Source organism: Trachymyrmex septentrionalis, unplaced genomic scaffold, assembly GCF_001594115.1.
Source record: "Trachymyrmex septentrionalis isolate Tsep2-gDNA-1 unplaced genomic scaffold, Tsep1.0 scaffold13, whole genome shotgun sequence".
Lineage (NCBI taxonomy): Eukaryota > Metazoa > Arthropoda > Insecta > Hymenoptera > Formicidae > Trachymyrmex > Trachymyrmex septentrionalis.
In genome coordinates, this window is record NW_017304438.1 from 3,138,606 (window position 1) to 3,165,664 (window position 27,059).

A 27,059-nucleotide genomic window follows, 5' to 3' on the forward strand; every position below is an offset into this window, starting at 1 on the left:
CGAAAAATTGTCATGAAATCAATCAATTGTCAATCAATCGAGTATTGTGTTGTATGCGTTGCGATGCCGGATAGATCGACTCCAAAACGCGAATAATTTTCACGAATCACGGAACGAATGAAAGAACGCTTTCGTGTACGTCCGATGTTGTCGTGAGAGCTGAAAGCCGTAAAGTCAGTTACCGTTGAGTTCTCCCCGGATCGATGGTGGAGATTAAAATCGAGTCAAGGGTTCGACTTGGCACACACAAGCCACGTACAATCGTACACGCGAGCTCGATGCTTTTCCCCTTCGCGAATACACCGCTCCGTTTGCATGAAATACCCGAGGAAGAGCACGTGACGTGAGAGACCATTCTGTAACTATACACCGAGGAACCCTCGCAGATCTATCGACGATCTCGGCAATTGATGATTGTCTTCCGTATCTTATCTTTCCGGATACGTACGGTGGTACTGATCGTAATTCTCATCGAATGCAAGCTAGGATATTTTGTGATCGCTGTTAATTTACAGGCTATCGTTATTTGCGAGTGTTTCTTAGTTACATAGCGATTTGTGTTTTCATTTAGTTGAGACCTCTGGCAGAAATGTATACCGTTTTTCTGGACATTCATTGAATTACTGTCTGGTATTTCTGTATTTCTCATTAGTTGTAATGACATTGCATATAAGAAATGAATAAGAACTTGATAAAGCTTTATTCAGTGACTGAAGGTTTCCTTCTGTGCAACACTTGTATAAACATCTGCCTAGTTATTATCTAGTATTAATAGTATTACATTGTTCGACAGAAGATAATTTTTGTTTTCCAACACCGAAACAAGACTAATTATTTTTCATAGCTTTTTATACGTTGAACATGAATGTCTGCCAAATTATTTCATCGCGTTACAATTTTGAAAAATTTGCAATTCAATTTGCAAAAAAGGAATGTGAATCCGATATCAGAATTAACAAATTTAAAATAGTGGATTCAATATGACAGATGTCAAAACTTGAAAAATGTTCGGATTATTGCAAAATGTATAGATATCTTTTATGATGTTGAATTTGTCAAGTTTGACATCGGATTCGTGTATACAGCGGCCTAAAAATAAATCTCTTATGTTTAATTAAATATAATAGAAAGCTATTTGATAAATCGCTAATGACTCAGATATATAATTCGCTTTTCCACAATAGACTCTATATATAATTATGAATATTATACTTATTAATCATAGTGGATATTAAAAAATCTTTTTGAGAATTGAGAGTTCTATTAATTTAATACCTAATTTTGATGGCAACTAAATTACTCTAGAATGTCACATAGTTATGTAAAAATAAAACAATTCGGAAGCCGGATGGAACAATTTGGAAGCTGCGATCATATTCAGCGTTTAAAAAATTACGGGAAATAACTAATCTCGTTCTGATATTTTTTTTTATCGAAGTGTTGTTATTAAAATTATTGCGTGCAAATGTGGTGATTGCATCGATCTACCTGGGCAGCATTATCATCAGGAATAATTCTGTTTAATACGAAGGGCCGATCGTTAAATGGTATTTGTTTTTAAATACCTCTTCTTCAGCAATATATTCCGATACAGTTTTGATGCCGAACACCACACGCCGATGCTTGACAAGTGTCCTAGTATGATTGACATAGGCTGCACAGATAGATAAGCAATATCCTAGCCGTGTATTGCTTATAGGAAATTTAAAAGTTCGAAAGATCGAAAGGAAACTTCGATCGGAAGGCATGACAGGCTGAGCATTAGAGAGGTCACGCAACAATAATTCAGGTTTCATCTATTGATAATATTGACTGCAGTTGTCACATGGACGCATATAATTAGACCAAATAATAAACGAGCGTATTAAAATACATTTAAATAAAGTCTCTTTCAGTCCTGCCGCGACATACTAAAGTCAAGCGACTACTAAGTCAACACAATTGATAAACTAGAAGCCTGTACCGGTCGAAGCTGGATCTTTAATGCTTTTAAACAATTTCTATGTGAATTTATATACTAAATATGTAGTTATTTGAACTGTGCGCCGAAATGATTTTTCCAACTTGTTAAACGCAATCAAACTACTACTCTCAAAATCTGAATCAGTGGAGAATCACCGATATCAGTGCCATGTATACTACTGGTAATCAGTGAATGAAATGTGAGATCCCTAACTTAGCTAATCTTTATCATGTGATTTAACTTTGTTTCAATGCATAAATTCAATAAATATGATATTGGAACATTGAAATTAACGCGCAAATATCAGTATTTCAGTTAGATAATGCTCAAACATTCTTCTTTTTTTAATTGAACTTCACTGATTATCCAGTGCCAAATATGCTGGGTGATTAGTAACTATCCACTGATACAGATCTAGAGAGTATAGTAATATCACAAATTAAATTGATAAGCAATTTAATAATTTGATGCTCCATCTCTGGCATCATATTAGAAAGATGTTAATGTACTGAAAACCTGTAAATAAATTTATTGCAAAAGATATTACCTCGGCCGAGAGTCGAACACGGATCTCTTGTATTTCCGTACGAGCGTCCTAAGCTTTTAGACTACCGAGGTTTTAGTAATATTCTTCGCAACAATCGGTATATACGTAGTGAAACGTTCTTTTCAAAATCTAAATAGTTTTACCTTTGTTATTAAATAGACTTAATATAAACTGTCGAGTAATAACTCAAAGAATGCATGAAATTTCCACGAAGGATAGACGGTGCAGAGTTATAGAACGCAACACGTCCTGTAGCTTCTGCCAGCAATTTGTTTCGTTAAAATGGAGCGTATCTCTGAAAAAGTGTCATACCGAAAATAAACACTGTAATAAACAGTGATTTACTGAGATGACGACGGAGAAGGCAACGGAAAGATTTATTTCCGACAGATTATTTGTACTGGCCCGTTTGTGCCAGTTTACCATTAAAACTAATTTTGTCAACGCCGGATTGCACAACGCTTGGCGAACGTAAGACGAGGATTACGAATCGATCGCTTCAGTATCCATGTGTCGACAGAATATAATAAGATCGATGGGATAGTGCATTAGTTTTGCCCGTCATTCACGTAATTCACGCGGAACGTGGGCCAAATCATGAGATTGCTCATTCCGTCCTGCCGAACTTGAGATTAACTTTCACGAGCATCAGCGGCGCCGAAGATAGCCACCGACTTGCCTTGAAACATCACTTCGAATCATGACAACGGTCATATTGCACGAAACGACGGAAGACACCTGCCTGCTGTGTAGCTGTAATACTATCACTCTCGTCAAAAATCATTTTGTTCCGCGGACATGACATTTAATATAACAGTGTCCTATATTTATGGGAACGTTCTTTATTCGTCAATATTTCATTTTATATTACGTTTATAAATCTATAATTGTTGGTAATATATATTAATAAATTATTTTGCAGTAAATACTGAATAAATCTATAATAAATATTATATTAATTATTTTAATAATTAAATGTTTCGTATATAAATCCATTATTAAATTATTTATATTAAAATAATTATTAATATTAATTAAATTATCAGATTAGTCATACATTGAGCTTTAACTTGTGTAAATTCGCAATCGAAGGACGGATTAATAAGACAATCTGTAAGTTTTTTAGAATCTCTAACCGCAATATTGATTATTCTCATCAGTGCACGTTGCCAAATTCATTTCGCGGTTCTTTAAGATTGTTCAAGTACTGCTTCTGAGAACTGGTTCGGATGCGTTCTATCATGGACGCTCAACGTTATTAATGACCGGCATATCTGCGTGCGTAGCGATGTCGGTGATTCCCCTCACCTACACAGACCCAAGATTAGATTGACCTTGGCAATGCGAACCAACGGCGTCCGGCAAAACTTCTCTTTTCATTCGCGTCAAAACTTTTTGAATCAACGTAGGATTGACCTCGGAAGTCGCCGCCCGCTAGGCGCCAATCGTCTGCAGACTTCAGTACCGCTCGTCGTCAAGACCGGTGCAATAACAGTCAGAGAATTTGTTTACAGAGCGCGAGATACCACGGGAGAAAAGCTTTCCAAATAATTTTACAAACTATTTGATCGTTACATCAAAAACAAACCGAGAAATATTACGAATTGTACGAAGAATCTCGATAATGTAAAGAATGTAAGAATATAACAATTAACAAGAGTACAGTACGGTGAGTGATGCGCAAATTATTATTATTATTCAATTAAATAATTTAAAATTACGTATGATTTTAAATTCAATTAAAGAATTTCTCTCAGAGAAACACTGAGAAAAATGTTTGATTGAAAATGAATGAACCGGAAGACTCCGATTGTATCGGAAATCAATCAGAATTCTGATTATCTTAACCAGAATTCCAATTAATCTAGATATTTTTCTTAGCGCAAGCGACTCTTCATGAATAAGAGTCACAGCGTTATTTCAAGGAAAAAATCCAGCAAAATTAATATATAAGCATAAAGATGAATTCGTTACTTTAGAAGAACGTTTCCACAACGAGCTCGCCGTTGCTCCGAGTCTTACGTGCTCCGGAGTAAAACGAGAACGCGAGATGCGTGCACCTTAATTTCGCGGTATAGCTCGCAGCGACGGCAGCCCAGACGAGCAAAACGACGACGCACGTCCACGGCGGCTGTCGTCGCGATCGTGCTTTGCCCTTTTTGCACCAATTTACAAAGGTAAACTCGCCACGTTCCATCGACTTCTGCATGCCGTCCGGAGCGGAATTGCCGCGCTCAGGTAATTGAGCAATTCCACTGCATGCACGTTGTCCATTCGTGGTTTTCCGTCGTAAATTCACGTGCACCGATGCCGAACGATCCAAAGGGAATCCTCCATCGCCACTGGCCGATCCGGCTGTCAGATACTTTCGGTTTAAACGACCGCAAATTTCATCGCATTACTATACGGGAGAGAGATGTACGTACGGATAGTCGGGCCTTGCATATTTAGATGATGATTAATCCCAGTGACCCAGATATGTGATACGGAATATTCAATTGACGTTCGCGCGCGGTAAAATTAAATTAGACGCGAATAACTCGATGCTTTGCACGCCGGCGACATAAAAGAATCCCCAATTTTCTCGTATACTTTTTACTCACCGGTTCCGGTTTACTGCGCGTCATCAAAAGCCGTACGACTCGCGATTTGTGCGAAACTGACTACCGTTTAATTTTTCATTACATTAGATCCTTGAAAGATAAATATAGTTCAGGGCATTATTTACGTGCAATACGCATCTTCAAACATCAAGAAACATAATGATATATTGGAACGAGGGCCTGATGTACGTTTTATAAATAGAGAACGTAGAAAAGATGTTGCAGATATCAACATTTATCGTTTTACATCATACACGGAAAACAAATGTTTCTGGCTACAGCTAATTCTGATTAGCTGAAATTGCATTAGCTATGAAATTTGCTAATAAATACATACAGAGGATTTGCTGCTGTAGCTGAAATAAGAACGTGATAGCAAAGTATGCATGTCTGTTACAGATCAATTTATTGAACAACATGAAGTTAGTTGCCATAGTTATCGGATATGTAAAAAAATGTCCATGTAAAAAAAAATTGTCTCTATCGCAGCTAAATATGGTTTGCTAAAACTGTACTTGCTATCAAATTATCTGTTATACAGAAAACGTTTGACATAATAGCAAAATGCTTGTCTGTTACAATGATAATATTTAGGCCTCACAGTTAATGGAAATTAGACCTCGCAGACACGACGTTTAGGTCCATATAATGCTACTGAATTAGCTGCCAACCTAATTTTTAGCTGTGGCAGCTAATCTTTTTTTTCCGTGTAATAGCAATTAGTTCTTATCGATATTGAACTAAAGAATAAGATGGACATTGCTTCCATGATCTTTTTTTTGTAAACGACACGCGAATGCATCGTTCTTAGTCGCTAATTCAGCGTTTCTTTCATCGCTTCGCACATCTATCTAAACATTAGGTTAATCCGCAATTGACCTATCTCTTAGCGAAAACATCTTGTGCAACATAAAAAAAGTATCAGTTTTATCCAGACGTTACTAATATGCTGGTAAATGCACATTAACCTTATCTTGTTCACTTCTCAGGATTCTTGTAAAAGCTTTAGCAGAATAATATTCGAGCATTCTTTATCAAATCAGGAAAACTCACAAAGTCGTGCGAAATTTTATGATTATCGTCGTACGCTATCTGTTGAGAATGATGAACGCTGGAAGTTAAAGTTCGCGCGAATGGATCGCAAATATGTCGTTCTCCGAGTCGAAAATTCAATTTCTGCCATATACGTATTATACGAAGTGGATTTTATCTTATTGATGCAGTCTTCGCAAAATAAATGTTTTCTATTGCAAAAAAGATATTATTAAAAATAAGCAAATAATTTTTTGAATTGGAAAGCATTTCAGTATATACAGGGTGATAAAAAAGTGACTACTTTTGTATTTATCAAATCATAAGTAATACATATTTATAAAAAAATCTCTAGAGTTATATTTTATTAACAAAAAAAATATATATATAAAATAATTAACATTCAAACTGGCACTTTTATAGCTTTGATACCAGCTTGATGCACTTCGAGAAGGATAGTACACTTTTTTGTATAAAGGTTTCTTCGATTTAAAGAAATGTTTCTTTGCCATACACTTAAAGAATAAATTTCTTTAATTTGAACATTTTTTGAAATCATAATAAAATAAAAAAATGTGTTCAATTTAAAGAAATGATGTTCAAATCAAAGAAATGACGTTCAAATAAAAAAGATTGTTTCTTTAACCCTATAGCAAAGAGACATTTCTTTAAATCGAAGAAATCTTTCTCTGAGGTGTAAGAATAAATTTTCTCATCAGACAGCCAATAAAACGGTTTTCAATTCATCAACTAATGAAAATCTTTTGATAAAATCTTTTTGGTATTTAATAAAATGTAGAATTTGTTTTTTTTTTTAATATACATTACTATAATTTGACAAACGCATAAAATTCTGTAGGCAGATTTTTTGTTGCCCAGTACTTGTTTAAAAAATACTTTATTAATTTAAAAAATGTAGCATTTTAAGAAATAAACTCTTATAGTCCTTGCGTTAATTTTTAATACTTTTGCATGTCTCGAAAAGTCCGCTATACGTCTTTAAGTTAACATTTCATTTTTTCACAGTGTATTTTTAGATTTCGATTTAGATAATTTCATTTACATAAAGTTTGCAGAATTTATGAATTCTACATCGACATTTTCATATAAAAGCACACGCAAATAAAAGAGATAATTACATTCTCATTGATTGCAGACTAAACATTGGCATGTTCCCCATAGTTTTTCCAGTGCGATGTGCGAGCGATGCTCGTATTTTACCTCCGGCACATATTACATCCGGAGAGGTCTGTAGACGCATAGCCTCTCAATCCCGAGGGAGAAGCGATACATTTCAACAACCTTCCTCCCTCGATAAACAGTCGATGGACTTCGCGGAAGCGCTATTTACGCGAAGCTCTTTCGGTGTTTTCTTTTTCGATCCATCCGCTCCTTTCGCTTCCAGACTCCGTCTCTGCGCAAGCCTTCGTCTCGATTACACGCAGCCACATGCCTGCACTCTCTCTCTCTCTCTCTCTCTCTCTCTCTCTCTCTCTTCTCTCTCGAGTACGCATCGCCGAAACATACCCTCGCTCGATGGTGCCGAGCATTAAGAAACGACTTTACCACCTGACCGCGGCGAGGAGCGCTCATAAATCCGCCGTAAAGCTCACCGCGGAAGCTCGTTACCGCGACGCATAAAATGCGGCCGGCGCATCGCGAAAGATCGCATCCGCGAAGGAAGGATTCGGCGAGGGAATCCACACGAGCGTGGATTTACGGGCGACATGTAACGCAACGAGGCATGAATTATAAAGCATCAGGATGTACCCATCCCACAACCGCGAAAACCGCTTCCCATTTTCGGCGACCGTAAAACGCCGAGGCTATTTTCGTAGGTGGGTAAAATACGCTGATGGCGTATACGGTGATTGCGTGCGCAAGTAGAAGATTATCACGGATGGATGGATAAATCGGCATGGACCGCTTTAAGGCTGCAGTCACAGTGGATGCATCACGGTGAAAAAAATAATTATCACAACCGAGATGTATCTCGTAAGAAGATTAATCAAGAAATACCACCTATTGCTCATTTTCTTTCTTTCAACAGGGCAAACACTTTATTTCGTTTTTCCGCTCACAAGTAAAATTTTTAATGGATTTTCCAAAAAGCGTATCATGGATGCCATCCATCCTGTAGTGTGTGTAGTTATGACATTTTTAATTTCGAATTTTAAAATTACAGTCAAACTAAAATTACAGTACTCCGTTTTTGTTTTAACCTCCCTTATAATAATCGAGCATATATGCTGGCGCATATGCATTTGTTTACTTTTAAGGAGGTCGATCGGTCGCGACAAGTTGTTTACTTTTATAGAGATTCGGCTGTTACAACAAGATTATTACCTTTCATTAGAATATGCATTTACTATTATCACCTTTCTATTTCTAACGAACAACTCGGAATGAATTCGTCAGAGAACAAAAATTCGTCAGAACACGCATCCACTGTAACTGTAGATCTCCCAAAGGAGAATTCGAGATGTCATTAAATGTGCCTTAGCGAGATCACGAGATTACTTCGTTATCTTCTACGACTTACAATTATCCGAACACATAGTTCGTGCAGCAACTGTGTGATTTTAACATAGATACTTTGCTTTCTTCGTGTTATCAGTCACGTAATCTTTTATGAGGAATCTGTACACGATTAAGCTCAACTTTCCTTTCTCAGCAACACGGTATTGCGTGTCGCGCGATAATCGCACGCTACTCATTACTTCTAAAAATGTAACACATAGTCATCGGTGACACGATAAATAACAAGCGCCGAAGATCGCCGAACCATTGACCTGCCGAGATAATGACTCATTCGTTGTCGGAATTACTTTGATCTATGTGTGCCAGCGGTGCATCTACTTGATTGGCGAATCGTCGGGTACGAGGAAAATTCTGACGAAATCAACAGTCAAGTCTACTTTTATGCTTTCTCTGATACAGGAATAAGCTATTAGATATAGATAGTTTTATTAATTATTCGTAGCAACGAGATTTAATATTTCACCATATGAGGTCGCAAGTAAACGAATTACTTATCTGACATCATATTCTAATAGTGAAAGCACGAACATTACCACCGCAATACCTACCACGGTAACTTGTTTCACGTAAATCAATCAGTTTACAGCTCTCATTTCAACTTGTTGGTCGTACTAGGGGAGACCGAGGCCGGTTGTTACAGTTTTTTTGATTAATGATTTTTAGAAAAAAATGGTTGTCTAATTTTGAAATATTATATACATTATAATGTATCTATCATTCTTTAGGTATTTAAAAAAATATTACTCTTGAATTCATCATATCGTAAAAATAAGTTAATTTAATTTTAAATGAAGCTGCAAAAATGTGACAATTACACTTCGTGTTTTGGATTGATTGTCACAAATTCTAGGATTGGCAGTAGCATATTTGTTATGGGCAACACATAAAAAATACAATTTTCATTTTAATGTCAGTTTTATATTTTGAAAAGTAATAATAATTATAATATTAATATAAATAAAATTGTTATTTCAATCATAAAATACATAATTTATTTTTGTACTGTAATTATAAAAAAAACGAAAAAAAACATATATCTATATGAAATATATTTGTAAGTATATTCTCTAAAAATATGTCGATCTAAAAATACTACAATTGATTGCCACTTAACCCCGTCCCATTTTGATCAATCTACCCTACATAGCCATTTTTAATAAAAGAGATTGCAACTTTTAATAAAAGAGATTCACAAACTTTCAGGATAACGATTAATTAATTGTAGCCAAGATTTTCTAAGACATTTTCTCTATGAATACAAAGATACCGCGATTAATAATGCTAAAGACTTCTCAGACAACAAAATAGATGACAAGAAAAATTTACCCAACTTCATTTTCTTAAAAGTCGTTATAAATTATATATACAATGCTTCCGGTGCAAACTATTTTACACAACAGATTAATATTACATCGGTAATCAACAGTCAAAAAAGAGATTTTTCTGATTGAGTTAGTAAGTATTTTGACAATCAATCCCGTACAACAACCAGCGCTCTGGTCTCCCCTATATTTCTTTCCTTAATTCGATAATAAAAAAAAACATGAGGGTAATGAATAATTAAAATAAAATCGTGAAGGGCGCAGCTGTCATTAAAAACTTGTTTCTAAAATTAATCAGAAATCGTGACTCGCCAAGATGACGATTCGTCGTTGTCGCGACGCAGTGATTCAGACAAAAACGGTTAAGTACATATGAAGGATTCTTCTTCGGTCTGAACTTGTACGTTCGGCAGACGTATTTTAAGCTTGGCCACTTGTGCAGCATCAATTCGCGGTGTGAGGGTATACCATTAGTCTCCTTCATTGAGCACTTGTAAAGCGATCTATCAAAGAAGCTCGCGGAATCATAATAACAAAAGTCGGAGAACGCTCAAGGAGAACAATCAAGCGCGAAATGAACAAGTGGCAATAAAACTTATCTTCGCAACGAAGTCTCTTGATCTGACGAGGGAAGTTCAATAGATGTAAAAATAAAAAAATCTGCAACTTTGCACGAGTTAGGTAAAGTAGATAGACCGAAGCATTTATGAATATCACTGAGAAAAACGTTTGAAATAAAAATTTTATGATTTCGAAAGTATTTCATACACTGAAAACAAACGATGTGATCAACAGCATTATTTTAATTGGAAATAATTTTATAATTCAAAAAATAATACTATTAATGAGACAAAAATGTCACGCTCTTGTTTTAATAAAATTGTTTGTTTGATAAAATTTTATTTTATTAATACTAATACTGTGAATTAACGAGATTATTTTCAATTAAAATAATGCTATTGATGTAACATCATTTATTTTTCAGTGTAACGACGCCATTCGATTTTTTTCATGTTTTTTTCGCCCGGAACATCAAACGATCGCGGAAAAACTGAAATCAGAGAGCGCAACTTCATTTAAACGCAAACATGACTTGATACGACGCATCTGTCCCATAAAAATGCCAGAAGAAATCTCCTGTCTAGTTACAGCAATTTATCAAGAATAAGTCGCTTTGCTGACGTAAGAATAAACATGGACTTTATTAGGCTAGAGAGAAGGAACAAGCTCGAATCAAGCGCTTTACCTGAATACTTTAGAAAATTATAACTTTGCGTTTCCATTTTCTTTTTTACAATTTACAAATCGCGTTATTACTGAATTTCGCCCTGTATTGCGCACGTAAGCAGGCCTGGTAAAAACGGATAACTACTCGGAATCGTCGTTATTAATAGCGATTGTTTTGGCTCGATTCATGCTTTTGGGAAAACGTTCGTAGAATTTTCGTACAATATATATTATTTCTATTACTAAAAAGGTCGATGATATCAATATTTGGTTACTTTTCTATTCCACGATCGTTATTATTCAAAATCAAGATAAACGTAAAATATAAAAATATATATTATTTCTATGTATTAATAAAAATGTCGATGATATCAATATTTGGTTTCTTTTCTATTCCACGATCGTTATTATTCAAAATCAAAGATAAACGTAAAATATAATTTCATTTATATGATAAATATATTCTATTATATATAATATTCTCGCGCCTGAGAACGCAGTGAATCGCGCGATATCACTTCGCGTGCATTTCACCGCACGTTAATTCGAATTAGAGAAGAAGATTGGTGACTCACGAGTTTCGGCAAGTCACTTCATTTCGGCTCGCGGAACACTCGTGCGGCGTACCGACTCGACTAATTAATTCCTGGAACCACATTCGCAACGAGAATTGTCTAACAGACGTGGTATTTGAAGTTGCACACCCGTCTGGATTTACGTCACGGCGTGTCTCTGGCTGTCCTCCAGGATCAAACGCAGTTAATAAAATCTGAGATATTCATTTAAGCCCTTAATACTCTTGCGCGTAGAGTTTATTTTCGGCATATTATCTCAAGATTCAGATTCAAGAACGTCTGCGAGAATCTCCCTCCGGAATTTCTCGTGTGGTATCTTCTTGAAGACCGACAGCCGGCAATTACAACGAGTTATCCTATTTTATGAAATATCAAGAGGTCTTCCAAGTTAATTCAAGGTCGACAATTAAAGAAAAATCCACATGGTGACTTTCACGCCGCCAGCTATTAATTAGAAAGTTAATCCCTGCGATGCTACTTAACGTAAACTAATACATACGTCGTGTATTTACCAATCTCTCCAAGGGACATGAAACGTTCCGTTGTTATTATGTCGGAAATATTTATCCTCACGTCTCTTCTAAAGAAACATTCTATTCCGGCATTTTTATTGAAAGCCGCTCCTGGCGATTTCCCAAATGTGCCGAATGCGGTAGGTAGATTTCGTTTTTCCGCAACCAGGTGCAATTCGTCGGACATATTTTGGCAACTGTCCAGGTCAGATCGGTTTCGATTGAATTATATCGCGCTCGTTCCCAGAGATAAATCGATCGTTATTCATCGCGCGGGACGATACCCGTCGATTCCGGATGCGAGAAGCGGCGGGCGGGTGGGACAACGTCAAATTTTCTAACTGAGTTTTCAGGTCAACCCCCGCTTATACGTATATTTGGAAAACTTCCAAACGCCGCGCATCCCCACGAACGCGAGTCGCGTCGTAATCCAAAAATATTTCTCCGACGTTACGTGTAACGGAAGCAATTTTAACAGCATATTATATTTAAATACATGTACTCTCCAACGAAAGAAACAAAGACATCTAAAATAATTTAGTTGAATGAACAATTAGTTTGGTAAATAATTAATTTGGTCAAATAAATAAAATTCTTTTTTCAGTGCACATATCACACTAATAAAATCGCTTATTACTGACTAAACTTAATTGAGAAGGAAATTACGGCCTAATAAGTATCACTGAATGTTCCGTGTGAGGTCCATCAATTTACGCGACACACATACTCAACATAATCAATAATTTCGACCGCAATTTCGGCCGGCATGGGGCGTGAGACTCGATGTCTTCCTGGGACCAACGATCAGTATACTCATCAGGGTATTAATTCTGTTTACACTGTCGACGTGGGGGACGTACCACGAATCGGGCCACGCCACACCTCGGTTTCCATTAGACCCTTCAAGGAAACGGGAAGGGAAGGCAATTTCGACCCATCTCTCGAAAGGCGCGATCGGTCAAATAACATGTTACCACCTTCGGTTTAAGTTAATGTTTTATCCACACACATGGGGATGAAGCCATTATGAAAAGTCAATGGATACGAGTATCGATAAGAAAAACAGAAATCTTGTTTGCTTTACAGTAATCGGATGTGGTGCTCTCTCTTTTTTTTTTTTCTTTTTTTTTCCATTTAATAAATCATCCCAGTTTTTATAGCAATCTGCCACGTTTTCGTTATCGTCAATCGATCGTAAACGATATATTGTATCATATATTTTCATAATCGATTCTCGGAGATCTTATTATCATTGGAAATTAACGCCAAGTTGCATTACATAACGTCGCTTTTCAGGCTCGGTTGCAGCAGTCAATATAAATCGACTCTTTCCAGTTTGGTAATAAGAAAACGAGGACTGGTTCTATAATACATTCTGATTCTATAATACGATTTCGCATGGATCGCAGAGCGATCGAGATACAAAGCGCGATCGCACGGTGCGCTCGTACGGAGATGAAAAGAAGGTAGGACGATTTCTAAGAAAGAAAGGAAGGAACATTCGCTCACGCATAAAGCGACGGGACGTCTCACAGAGCGCCGAGTGAATTCGGCGTGCCTCGCTGCTTCTTGCGCGGATTAGGTGCCTAAATGGGAGTACGAATTTCCATTTCGGATCGAAATCTGGCCGTGAACGATCGATTCCCGCCGCTCGCGATGCGAAAGGCCCGTCGAATTTCTGCGCCGTGATTCTTATGGCGCTCACGTTTTAAATGGCGGGACACGTGAGGCAGCACACGTCCCGCGGATAGCGTGTTAACGCTCGCAAAACACACGGCCGTAAAAGACAAATACGCGCACGAAATTCTGTCGCGCGGCCTCCCGCGGCTGGTGCATTCTATTAACGGAACGCCTGCGGAATTGGAGATTTAATCAACTGAGTGCCATGCAATATTCATAAGCGACACGACAATGCCGCTGCGACTCGGGGAATTATTGATCCGCTACACGATCTATTTCTATAAATTCATATTTAACTAACCCTACTGTTAATAATTTGCGCTTATCGACCGATTTAATAATTCGTCGTTACTGAAAATATATTTCAGGAGGAAAAAAAGGATATCGCGTTGGTAAAAATGCAAACAGAATTGCCACGTCAGACGGAGCGTTGATGGCAATTGATCGCCGAATTAGCGAACGCCACGAGATGGCGGCGCCCGCCTTCTCATCGTCATTCATAAAGCCAACAATGCGACTCGACGTTGCGCAATCAACGGTGTATTACGAAATCGCGCTTCTCGCGCGGGCGGCGCGTTTGACGGGCGGAATTCTGGCGCCAAGATCTGCGATATGAGCAATCGACGTCACGTTGCGATGCGAATGTGCGCGAACGCGCGCGACGACGATCGTTAATCGGCAGGGATTCTCGCGACGGGTGGAGAAGGACGTCGGTTTCTTAATGGACACCGTCCGTCGAATGAGCGACGATAATCGCTCATTACGCCGCCGCTAAGTTTCTCCCTAAGAAACACCCCCATCCCCGATAAAACGTCGTAAAACTCACTTCTGATTCGTTTTTACGACCGCTCGAGTTCCCCGCGTATTTACTTACGCTATGTGTACGAACTTTATTACGTTCCGCCGTTTTATTTTTCTTTTTATACGGCAGACGGAGAATTAACTTTTCTCGTAGAATTCCCCGACGTTGAAGTATCGAATAATATAACCGTAGATAACGTACAGTTATATCGTACAATATGAATACCCGTCGCGACGAGAAAGGTTGCGGTAATCATCACGCGAAATTACGAGCGATTTTTATACAGTTTTCAAGATTCTCCGAAAAATGGAGCGAGCCATGATTTGTTGATCAGGAAATCAAAGACCTCATATCTAAAGTTCTAAATTATAAGGGTAGCGCTAAAGTTCGCCATGTTGGATCCAATAATCATATCGTATTAAAGAATTGCTAAGCTTACTTATTTATTAGCTTATTTACTGAGCTTACTTATTATTTATTACTCACTCATTGGACGATTGTTGACGAAAGAGATCAGAGCCCTCATTTGTCTACTCTCTAAAATTTTATAATGAATTGTCGCTCTAAAGAATGGAATCTCGCTTATAAAAATTGGAAATTGAGCCACTTTTTTCCAGAGCTGGCTCAATTTTCACTCTTTAGATTGAGATTCTATTGCAAAGAATTTAGAGAGTAGCGTTTTAGATTATAAAAGGTCCGCGCCATGTTTGACGTATTAAAGAATTATTAAGCTTACTCATTATTTATTACTTATTGAACGATAAACCCAATAAATCAAAATAGCGGTCGAAATAGCCAATAATAGAAAAATGGAAATCGACATTCGGCTCAGATAAAAGCACTTCGCTACTTTCATAATCTAGATCTCATATCATATCAAAGCGTAATTACAAAATATGATATCGCAGTGCACTTACAATTATACATTACAGATAAAATGTAACCGATAAATTACGCGACTTCTTACGTAATTTATCCTGAACACGTAAAATCAATCGCGTAGTTTAATGCACCACTAAAATATAGATATTAATGATCAAGACACGCCTTCATCTTTATTCATGATCCCAACACAATGATTGCGCCAGTAAAATTGATTTTACATATTCGATAGATTAATGTTACATAACACGTTAGTCAATCGCGTAAAAGCGCAACTAATTGATCTCGAAACTAATTATCTAACAACGCTACGCTATCAGCTCTCTTTTCCAAACCGCGTAAACGCGATCGCTGTGCTGATAGAATTAATATTATTAATTCAGTGCCAGAGTGAGCCTTTGTGCATCCTGCGGCCGATTTATCCTCAAGTCGACTACGGTCTTGGGTGGCCTAAAAAGATGCACTCGAAGGCATGAAAGCTCGCTCTTCCCGCATACACCGGTCATAAAAGAAGCTCTATGCTGGCATAGAGCACGCTAGAGCAATCCAGCCCATGACCGTGAGAGAGACGCTCGTTTCGGACGTTACCATAAAATTAATCGCTCGAATCGCCCCATCTAATTTATCCCGATAAGGAAGATCGACTATTCGCGCTCGGTTATGACCCGTGAGGTTCGTTACGTTCTACAATTTCACCTATATATCATACGTCAACGACATGCATTTCGCACGATGAAATGAGACTTCTTTGATCACGTTACGAAGACGTGTTAGTTTAGTTGAAATATGTTTCGCGAAACGCGAACGTTATGCATTCGCTCCCGAGACGTCATGCGCAGCTAAACTGATTAATGTATCGCTTTAGACACGCTTAGAACGAGTAATTCGACCGGAAGGAATGCAGAGAATACTTCATCGGGCGAATCGCCGCGGTTGATGCTCTCTGCTTTGTGAATTGACGAAGTTCGAGGCTGAGAACCGTGAGAGTGAGCCGTTTCGTGCGTTGCCACAAGATCGGTCCGATCATAATTTGCCTGGATCGCTTTTGATCTCGCGATGTCACGACCTCGGAGAAAGAAGCGCTGCTGCCCCAGAAGAACGGCTCGGGCCGATCCAGCGCGAGGCGCATACGTGGGTGTCCCTTGAAAATTTACGATCGTTTTCATTGGCCCTTGTTATTGCGTGGACCGAGAGAAGAGACTCGACGCATTTAAATCGTCGTCGCTTTACTAAAATTTTAATAGCCACCGGCTTTCAACGTCGCTTTTAGATTGACGCTTGTCCCAACGCAGCGCACCGCTTTCAAAAAATTACAGGGTGCCGCACGAAATATTATTACCACACCGGTGGAATTTCGGTGAAATATTTAAGAATTTAATTAGAGAGAGAGAGAATACAAATCCGAACGTAATTTTGATAGAAATAATTACAGAACCGGTGAAAGTAATTAATGGAATCTCAGGCACGATGAGCAGTGCTGCAAAAAGTTTTGACATTCTAGCAACCAGTTCGAGTGCTCTTCATAATTATTTCGATGATCTAACAAAATTATTTTCAGATCTGTATCTATAAGTTTTAGACACTTCAGTAAAATCGTTCTTTCCATACATTTAATTATCCAATTTTCGGGCTTTGATAACTAATTCTATACCACCTTCTGCACCAATTTTCTTAATATTAAATCTGTAGTATATGAACGAAGTAGTACGAGGAAATTAGTACATAACTGTATAGAATTAATTATGCAGTTACGTACCAATTCAGAAGTTCGATCATAATTAAATGATACAACATTTTGTACGTCACCCTGTACATGTCGATGCGATGCCGACATAAATATTATCCGTCACTCGTATCGTAGTTACCTGATTTTTTTCTTGTACGGTGATTATGCCCACTCTGGGACATAATAGTTACAAGAGTACTTAAGCTAAGCTATAATACCGTTTCTCTTTGCGCAACGACGGAGAGTTCCGGAGGGAGAACAGCAGGTGACCGACTCGAAGCATTTATTTTAAATTTCGATGCGTAGGCAGATATGACGGACAATCAAAAATCCATTCCATTCGTGACGCAGCCAATATAAAAAAGTGGAATCGAAACGGCTATGGATAAATTCGTCGTTTCGTTCATGGTTTCCACACAACACGACCGGCGAGAGATCTACGGTAATATCATTGACATCGTTCAGCAGCTAAAAGAGACGTCGTCAGCGCCTAATTTACAGAAACCGCTCTTCGTTATTGCGGAAAAACATTTTATTCACGTCGCGCGTTTAATAATACACGCGCACGCGAAAACGCGTACACCCGCCGCGTCGTAAAGTATGATTTATTCCGCTCGCTCATCATCGGACTCGCCTCGTCTGTAATTATCCTGGATAGCGCGATATATAAGCCAATTTATCTAATGCGACTGGCGAAGCGAAGTGCGTTCGTTCGCTGCAATTCGCATTTGCGACCGACTCGCGCCGGTCTGATTAGCCATGCCTTTTGTTAATACGAACAATCTGTAATAATCACGCTGATTCAGTCGATCGGTATCAATAAACGTTACTGACTAGATATCGTAGCTGCGAGCGGAGCACTCCGGAGAGAGAACGAGCACGATGCATCGGTAATAAATAATTCCGTGTAATTCAGGTGCCTCTTGACAGCGTAAATCAACTGCTTCTAATTTTCTCTAACGGGAGAACGATTCTCTTTAAAAATCATCTGCAGCTACGCCGCAGAGTCCACCAGAGTCCACGATCAATTAACATACGTATTTAATGTGCGAGTGCGAGCCGTTGATTGCACGCCCGACAAGCCTACGCTTCATTCCAGCGGCTAGTAATTAATATGTCCAGCTGGGAGAATTTGCATGATCAAATAAGCAGTAACGCAAATATCCCGCAGATATATCAAAGTATATTTCGTCTATTTACTGGCCTACACATACAATGTGCTGTCAGATACGCGGTATTCGAAATTGATAACTCGATTAATTTTCTTTACAGTCCATTAAACAGCATTTGTTAAACTATCATATTCTCAAATGGGTGGAAAATTGTTATTATTCTATTGGAAACTTAAAAAATGCAAATGAACAGATAATTACTGCGCCACGTTGCACACTTAAGTCGAGAAGTGAATGTGAACGACAGACTGCTCGATTTCAGATTGATTGATCGCGCGCGACTTATCGAAACTTTTGATTAACGTATCGCTATCGACACGCCTCGGCGATACATAAATAATTAATGAATCGCACGGACGCGTCGAGAAGCGTATATTTTCGTAACGTTGTTTCACCGCTCAACGTCACCGCTCGAGTCATGTGGCGAACTTAATTAACATTTAATCAACCTGGTCACATATCACCAATCGCTTTTACATGTACTACTTATTATAACCGTCAGCGGCGATTTGTACAAAGACTATATATATCTGCGAATTCTTTCGTATTACTTAAAAGTATTCGTAACGCGTAATGAACAAGCGATAATAATCTACACACGATCGTTCGCACTTTGGTGCAAAAAATGTACTACATTCTTGACTACGAACTGGGAACCGTGCGATTTGGAATATGTGTGAGTGTTATGGATTCTCTCTCTCTCTCTCTCTCATTATTATTATTATTTTCTTTGTTTCTCTTTACATTTTATGAAGCTCTGGCTTTTCAATACTACTTGTTGTTATATTCATTTCCAAGCATTTTGTTATAATATTATATATATTCAGCGCTGGAAAGGAGAATATCCCAGAGCGCATAATAAATGATGAAATTCCCTTTTCTTCCTTTTATATCCGTATATTGTTCCTTCCTATAAATTATTTTCTTTGCTCTCCGTATTATGGTTGCTACTAATTATATATCCTTAGAATTCTCGTACTAAAACGAAAATAAACGCTTTATCTACTCTCTCTCTCTCTCTCTCTCTCTCTCTCTCTCTTTCTCTCTCTCTCTATCTATCTATCTCTCCTTCCCTTTCTCTGATGCAAGCCATGATGCAAATCGTACCGACGTGACTGTCAGGGATGCGATACTGCGGCTGTATACCGTGCCAAGTGCATAAAATCTTTGGCCACCACGGACTTTTGAACTCGTGCGCGGCGTTCCAGAAAACATGTGCTTCTTTTACTCGGTAGGCCTCCCGACATGTTTGCATAGATGTTCCAGCGTGTGTTTACCCGACGTATACCTCCGCCTCCGCTTTATGATACTTGTACGCCATATACTCTCGTGCTCTCACGTACGACCAATATTTACAGCGCCCGGCCATACACCTCGCCGTGCGGTTCTCCACGTTACACCGTGGACAGGAAAAAGTGACCTAATAACTCCGCAACAATGAATGGCCTGTTTGCCTCCACGTTCGTCACGCTCGTTTCTTTCGTTCTGTCAACTAATTATCCGTTACTGAGAAATCGAGCGGTTGTTACGGGTAATGAGTCGTTCCATTAATATCCTTGCATCCCGCTCGTAGCAATGTCTCTATATACGATTAATTGTATGCGGCCTTTCACAGGCACTGCTAGGTAAACTAAAGTGAAGTAAATTATGTGGCTTTTTCGATTATTCTTATAAACTATTTCAAAGAAATGCATCTATTTATGTAGATAAATAGATGAATAGATCCTCTGGAAGACGCGTGCGTTATGTCGTGCGGAACGCCCGGACACACTACGGTAATTATATTCTATTACAAACGACACGCATATGCGTCGTATCTCAGAATTTAATAGTACGAACTGTATGATAATTTATGTAAATATCTTCATATTATAGCAATTACACAAAATTGTTCGCGCCCAATAATCGCGGAGGATTTATTTAATTTCCGGGATAGAGGATTGATTGAACAGTATATCGATGAATAATTTATTGCAACGGGACAAATTACAACTCGTGCGTTTCAGTGAATTTCTCTAATTGACTTGAATTGTCCGTTTTTTTTTTTACGCACAACTTTTACGTTGCAATTACTTCTGGATTCTGCAATCTTCGCACCACTTGTTAGAAGAATTCTGCGACATATCACTTCGTAATGGATCAGTACGCAGATCGCGCCTTGCGTCCTGCTTCTTTCCAACGGATAATTAAATGCGCGTTGAGGAAAAAGATCGATCAGCCGGTCGGTCACGACAATCGTGTAAAATACGACATGGGGACTCGCGACGGCGCCGATGGAAGGTTACCATGAACCTCCTCCCGAGCTTTCGCAACGGAAATTAAATTCCCGCGCGGTGGCATAAAGACTAGGGCTATTACACATAAAATGACACAAGCTGCATAATCATAGCATAAGGCTGAACTAATGAGCGTCTTATGCAAATCGATATGGCGTTTTTATGTTGGACGCTCATTGGTCCAGCGGCTTTGCTTGTGCAGTTTATGTCACTTTTGAGTGTGATAACCCTTAAGATCACTGAGAGTAAGGTTGCTATATCTAAATTACAAGAAAAGAGAATACATATAAATATACAACTTTTTAAAAAAAATTATGACCTAGGGGCGGAAAGAGGGGATCTAATTTTTTATGCGTTAAATGTACGCATTTAATAAAATAAAATTTCTATAATGTAATTTTTTTAATTGCAATTTTTATTAATAAAATTTTATAAATACAACATTTTAATTAACGACCAGAAAGTTTCCGATCTCAAAAAGAATAACAACTTGTGTAACCCTAACCGAGAGAGGGAAATATGCGACGAGATTATTAGTCGGCTGTGAACGTTGCTCGGAAAGATAATTAAGCGGTGCACGAAGGTACGCAAGTTTTTTTCACGTTCGAGGCGATCTGTATTTAGCGGCTAAGATTAATCGCACAAAATGCACGACCTTATTACAGTTAGCTTACTTTTCTATAGTTACTATAAAATATCAACTTGTTCTCTAATTATTATTTTCCAAATGACAATTATCAATCGCAATTAGCAATAGTCGCTTACCGTCTGTAACAAATGTTACACACACACACACACACACACACACACATGTGTATCATAAAACTCGTCCAATAGTAATTGCAATAAACGTTAATAAATACGTGCTGTACGTACGTATTGATATTGTTATGATCGACTAACATTTCACATTGAAACATATGAGTTATCCAAAACGCTCGTGTTTTAACACAATCGATTTACCAAACACAGAGAAGTTGCTCTTCAATTTGATTTTATATCAACTTTCTATCTTCGGCACAAACGAATTTTCATTAAAATAAAATGCTTCCTCGTTCCTCAAAAAGATGTTCATTCAACCGAGAACTAAAAGAAATTGAAAGATGCTCCGTCGAGATGCAACGTCGATAAAATTTAATATGCAGTTATCTCTCTGCATGCATAGGGCACTCACTGAATCATCCATGGTGCCCTCGTGGATCTCTGCCTGTGTGACTCACGAAGAAATAATGATGCAGACGATTGCGCGCGAGACTCGTTCCGAGAGCCATTGTTGCGCTCAATTAAAATGCAGGCGAAGAATTATGAAACTCGATATACCTAAGCATGTGCCGTTCGTAAAGATTTAAATTTGCTCGTTACGTGACAATCAGCCGTGCACGCTCATCTTCGGAGACATCGTGTTTCTTCCCACGCACTCATTACGTTCATAAATATGGGCTCTCGGTCTCACGATAGACTCGCTCTATGACCCACCCTATGGAAATTAATTCTCGGCCTTCATCTTCACACAGAGCGGCTGCTATAATCCTTTCTCTTCAGAAGGATGCGAAACATTGACAAAATATCCCCGCGCTAATTCGAGAAACGCGAGATACATGGCATTCCGCGATATTTATCATGCGACAGCTGCCAAGCTAAAATCTAATTCTTTTTTCCTCCCCGACAGCGTAATGCGGCGTGAAATTAATTTTCTCGGCTTACATAGTTAAATTTTGCTACGTTCGCGAACCACTTTGCAGCAGAATTATTATTAGCGACAGCGGACAAAAAGTCGATTGCCGCCAATGGACCACATGGTATTTCTAATATCTTGCAACAATTCTCGCGATATTACCCCGCATATTTCGCGTATTTTTATTTTTTTTTTATTTTTTATTTTTTTTTCATAAAATTGCTATTGCTGCTTTTCATATTACTTCTTTATTACTTATATCGTAACACATTGCAAACATTATTTTCAATAATTACTCTTAGCCGCGTATGATAACAAAACCAGTTACAAGTTGACCATTAAGATAATTTAATGCGAATAAAATTCAATAATTTTACATTTGATAAATGAACTTCGAAGACTAACAATTCATAAGTTAGCAACATTTTTATTACTTGCGATCCATCTAGGTTGAGTACGAAGGTAGCATCAACTAGTTTAATGCATCGCAGTTTCTTCATATTATATTATAGACATTCCATTGCGCGACGAAAATGGATTCGCTCGAATTTACGATGCATAATTCGCGACATTCTCGAACCAAGTTCTCGCGTGTCGGCAACTCGAGGGATTTACAGAGATCGCTTTATGCAAATAATAATTGTAATTCCACGGGCTTCTAGGTGTTCGCGTGTCACCTTGAATTTACCGTGGTTGTATCAAGCACGCATATATGACAGATCGAGCATCGCGGAACGATGTTTTAGCACAGTGTTTCCCAACTGTTATTGCTTGACGACATTCCTGTCATGCAATGTAATTTAAGCAGCAATTGTATTTTGAGTGAATAATAAATGCTCATTAAATCAAGACTACTTTCCGTAACCTCATACATTATATTATCAATTATTCAATTATTTCGAACAGATTCACGTAGAACGTTGGATAGGCAATGTTACATTATCGCACCGTGTTAAATAGATAGTTTAAAAATACGCGAATTGATAGATAAGATTATCAAAACGTCCCAAAAAATGATAATTAGTAATAATATAAAAATAGAGAAATATGGTAAAGAAAGAAAAATGGGGTTTTGCATGGCAGAGATTTCATTGGATTATGCGAATGCAGTCACGATTTAGGCAAATCGTGCGTGCGTTATCTTGTAATAAATTCTCGTTTGTGAAGCATCAATTTCGTTTAGAACACGTGTTGAACATCTCAAAAATCATCAGCATCATGCCAAGAATAATTATGTTCATGATCATTATCAATCCGTTGTATAATTATTATATGTTGTTTACAATAAATAAAGGGTCGATACCACGAACGTCGCAGAATATCCAGTACGAGCATACAGTATTACGATAAAGATCGAAGATATATTATTTAAAGAGATTGATCTCCTCATGAATTTAAATGATGTTAACATTTAATATGCCGCCGAAGGATATTTATAATGATATATAATAATAATATCGACAGACGAAAGATTTAATAAATATTATCTACGCTTCCATAAAATATTATTTTCAAATTATCTTTCATGTTATTAAAATTTATTCTCAAGATTGAAAAACTGATACACTTTATATTCAGCGTAATGGTGAATATTTTATAAATTGGTATTTTCATCACTGGTTATATATCGATTTACTGATTTTGTCATATAAATTTGGTTAATGTATGTATATCGGATTTCTCGTTACTTAGCAATTACGGATGAATAATTATTAAACTCTATTAATACATATAGCATTCGAGAGATCGTCGCTGTGGGGATGCAAAGTTTCAGTGAGATTCGCGCCGCGAATAACGTGACCGTGTTGGAAAATCTACACCAATTTTCGCGGAAAAGTCAACGGACCCGAACGGGAGCTTGGCAAAAGCTTCACGTGCAAAACGATCCGAACCGAGCCGAGTTTATCATAGACGCAGGCACGCGTACGTGCGTACGTGCGTTTAATGCGCCTCTCCGTGGCGCGCGTATTGCTACGTTATACACTTCTTGGAAGAACATTACCATTCAATTGCATCTAGCACGGCGCAAAATGATCCGAATCATCCAAGTGCATTTACATTTTTACTCTTTCCTCGGTGCGACTATTAGCTACGACGTAACGCATGCGTGATTATGGGGGGGGGGGGGAAAGTCAATCTCGAGATACAGGCGTTATTGTGGAACATTTTATTAACGAACACCGTCACTGAAGCATTGTCAAAATATATACATATCCGAGATATTCCCGCGCACCACGAAGATATTTGCTGGACAAAGTTAAATTCGTACTTATCATGATGAAATAACTGTAATCGTACAATAGTAATAATATAGTATCTAAATGACAGAATTATCAGCGATATACTGGATCGAACTGGACTATCGAAAAAATGATACGATATATGTACTCAACGACGTGGCCATCGAGTGCACATGCGGGAGACTATGTAGAAAGTAGGAAACTATGCGGTCCAATTTATACAGCCACGCATGAAAAATTATTGCGGTGCCAGGATGTGTCTACTAATTATTATGCATCGGCCTCTCGCCGGAGAAATATGGCCTCGCTAATCTCGATCGTTCCGTTTTTGCTTCTAGAGCGTTTTTTCACTCGGCCGAAGGCTACCGCGGCCAATCCAATTTTCCGCAAACGTCAGCGAATTTTTGAGAACATCGCTCTCCGAATTTGACATTTTAATCAGCTGTCTTGAGATTTTAATTTTGACATTCTAATGATATTATCGAGCAAAAGCGAAACTCTTTTCACCGATTGCAATCGTGAGCTTTGTCGTTTGCAGAGTCAAGCGGAGTAAAGTCGCATTAGAAATATTACACCCGAGACACGTAAATTTAAATGAAATGGCGCCTTCGTTGAGAGCATCACTAACATTTTATCTCGCTGTGTCGTGAATTGTGAATATTATAGAATCGGTTTTCCCACATTTATAAATAAAATAACTTCGACGTCATCGAGGTCTCTCTCATTAGCAGAGTTGGCATTCATACGTGCAGATGATAATTTCGCAACGATTTATCAGACGTGTATCTCTCAGTCTCGAGTACTGTCATGTAAATATTAATAGAGAGTCAATGTGAATTTGCGTACTTCTAATTGATTTCAAAACGGCGCATTGATGGAATTTCGCCTAGTCATATAAGCGCGCACAATTCAGTCGCCATTCGCTTCTACAATCGTGATTCGCACGACGGTAGAAATACATACGCATGAAGTGATCTATCATAGCATCTGTAAATTGACACTAATGCAAAATAGCACTTAGCTTCGTTTCGTACACACCGCTCTAATCTTAATCGCACGCATTAAAACTTTCGACTGCTCCATTTGCATGAATAAGAATTCGTGTTCGCACGCGTGCTACTGTATGTGTGTATTACTCCGAATATCGATTCGCTTATTTACGATAGCATTTATGGACAAACCATGCGTAATAAAATTAACATAGAAAATTCAGCGACCACAATCAATCGCTTCTGCCATCATTTCTACATCGACTTACCACTGCTAGCCAAGTATTATTGTAAAAATAAGCTATTGCAATCGTAATGTTAAAATATCGACCAGTGCGAACAGGGCTGTCATTAATCCCTAATCCTTTTTATAACTTCTCCCCGATTTCCAGATAAAATTTCATGTTTTTTCCGACTTGCAACAATATTTCGAAATTTTTTATATTTTATGTTTATATTTTATATTTTGTCCTGATTTGAAAATAAAATATTTTATTGAGAGAGCAATGTAAATTTAACGTAGCAATGTAAATTACTATTATGTTGTTAATACTGCTTGTATTTTTTATTTTTATAGTTAGTTCCAAAAAAGGTGTAATGTATACACTAAAAAAAAAAAATTGGTTTAACCGACTAAACACATTTAATTGTTTGCAGATTTGGTTAATTGAATAAATTTTATCTAATTGAATTTAATCTACTTAACATTGAACGATTTGTTAAGCAAACTAGCAGTTGAACTCGATTAAATAAAATTTGTTGAATTAACCGAATCTGCACAAACATCTAGATATGTTTAATTAGTTAGAATAACATTTTTTTTCAGTGTATGCGTCAAACTTCTTTAAAGCCAAGAATTTTAATTTTCCAGAAAATTCTTGATTCTTCTTGATTTCTCGTTTTCAATTTTCCTGGCAATTCCCTGACTTCCTTTTTCGTGGCAACCCTGGCTTTGTACAAAGCTTTGTGCGACGCGCGACGGCGCGGTATGATCACAATGTCTCAGTTATCGCAGCCGGGTCATTCTAAAACGGAGTCGCGAGTATATAGGTTTTGTTCCGCCTCCTGTCCAGAGAAGAGCAACGACCCGCTCGCGGTGTGGAAACTAACGTTCGCCGGCCAGACAGACACCGGCGCGCGAGAGTCGTTCATCTTCAGTTACTGCTATTTCGGCCATAGCGACGCGTCTTTTCTCGCGGTGTACAATCGCATACTTTGCGCTCAGGGCACGCGGTATAATGTCGAACGATCTAGTGATATATACGAACGCGAATTCTTGACGAGAAAGCTTTCAG

The 27,059-nt window shown here is 38.0% G+C and overlaps 1 protein-coding gene across 1 annotated transcript in view; it reads left to right on the top strand.

Moving 5' to 3' along the window:
* The window catches only part of LOC108756778, a 110,693-nt gene that overhangs the window by 2,907 nt on the left and 80,727 nt on the right, over nt 1–27,059 (top strand). The gene's annotated exons all lie outside the window — the stretch shown is intronic.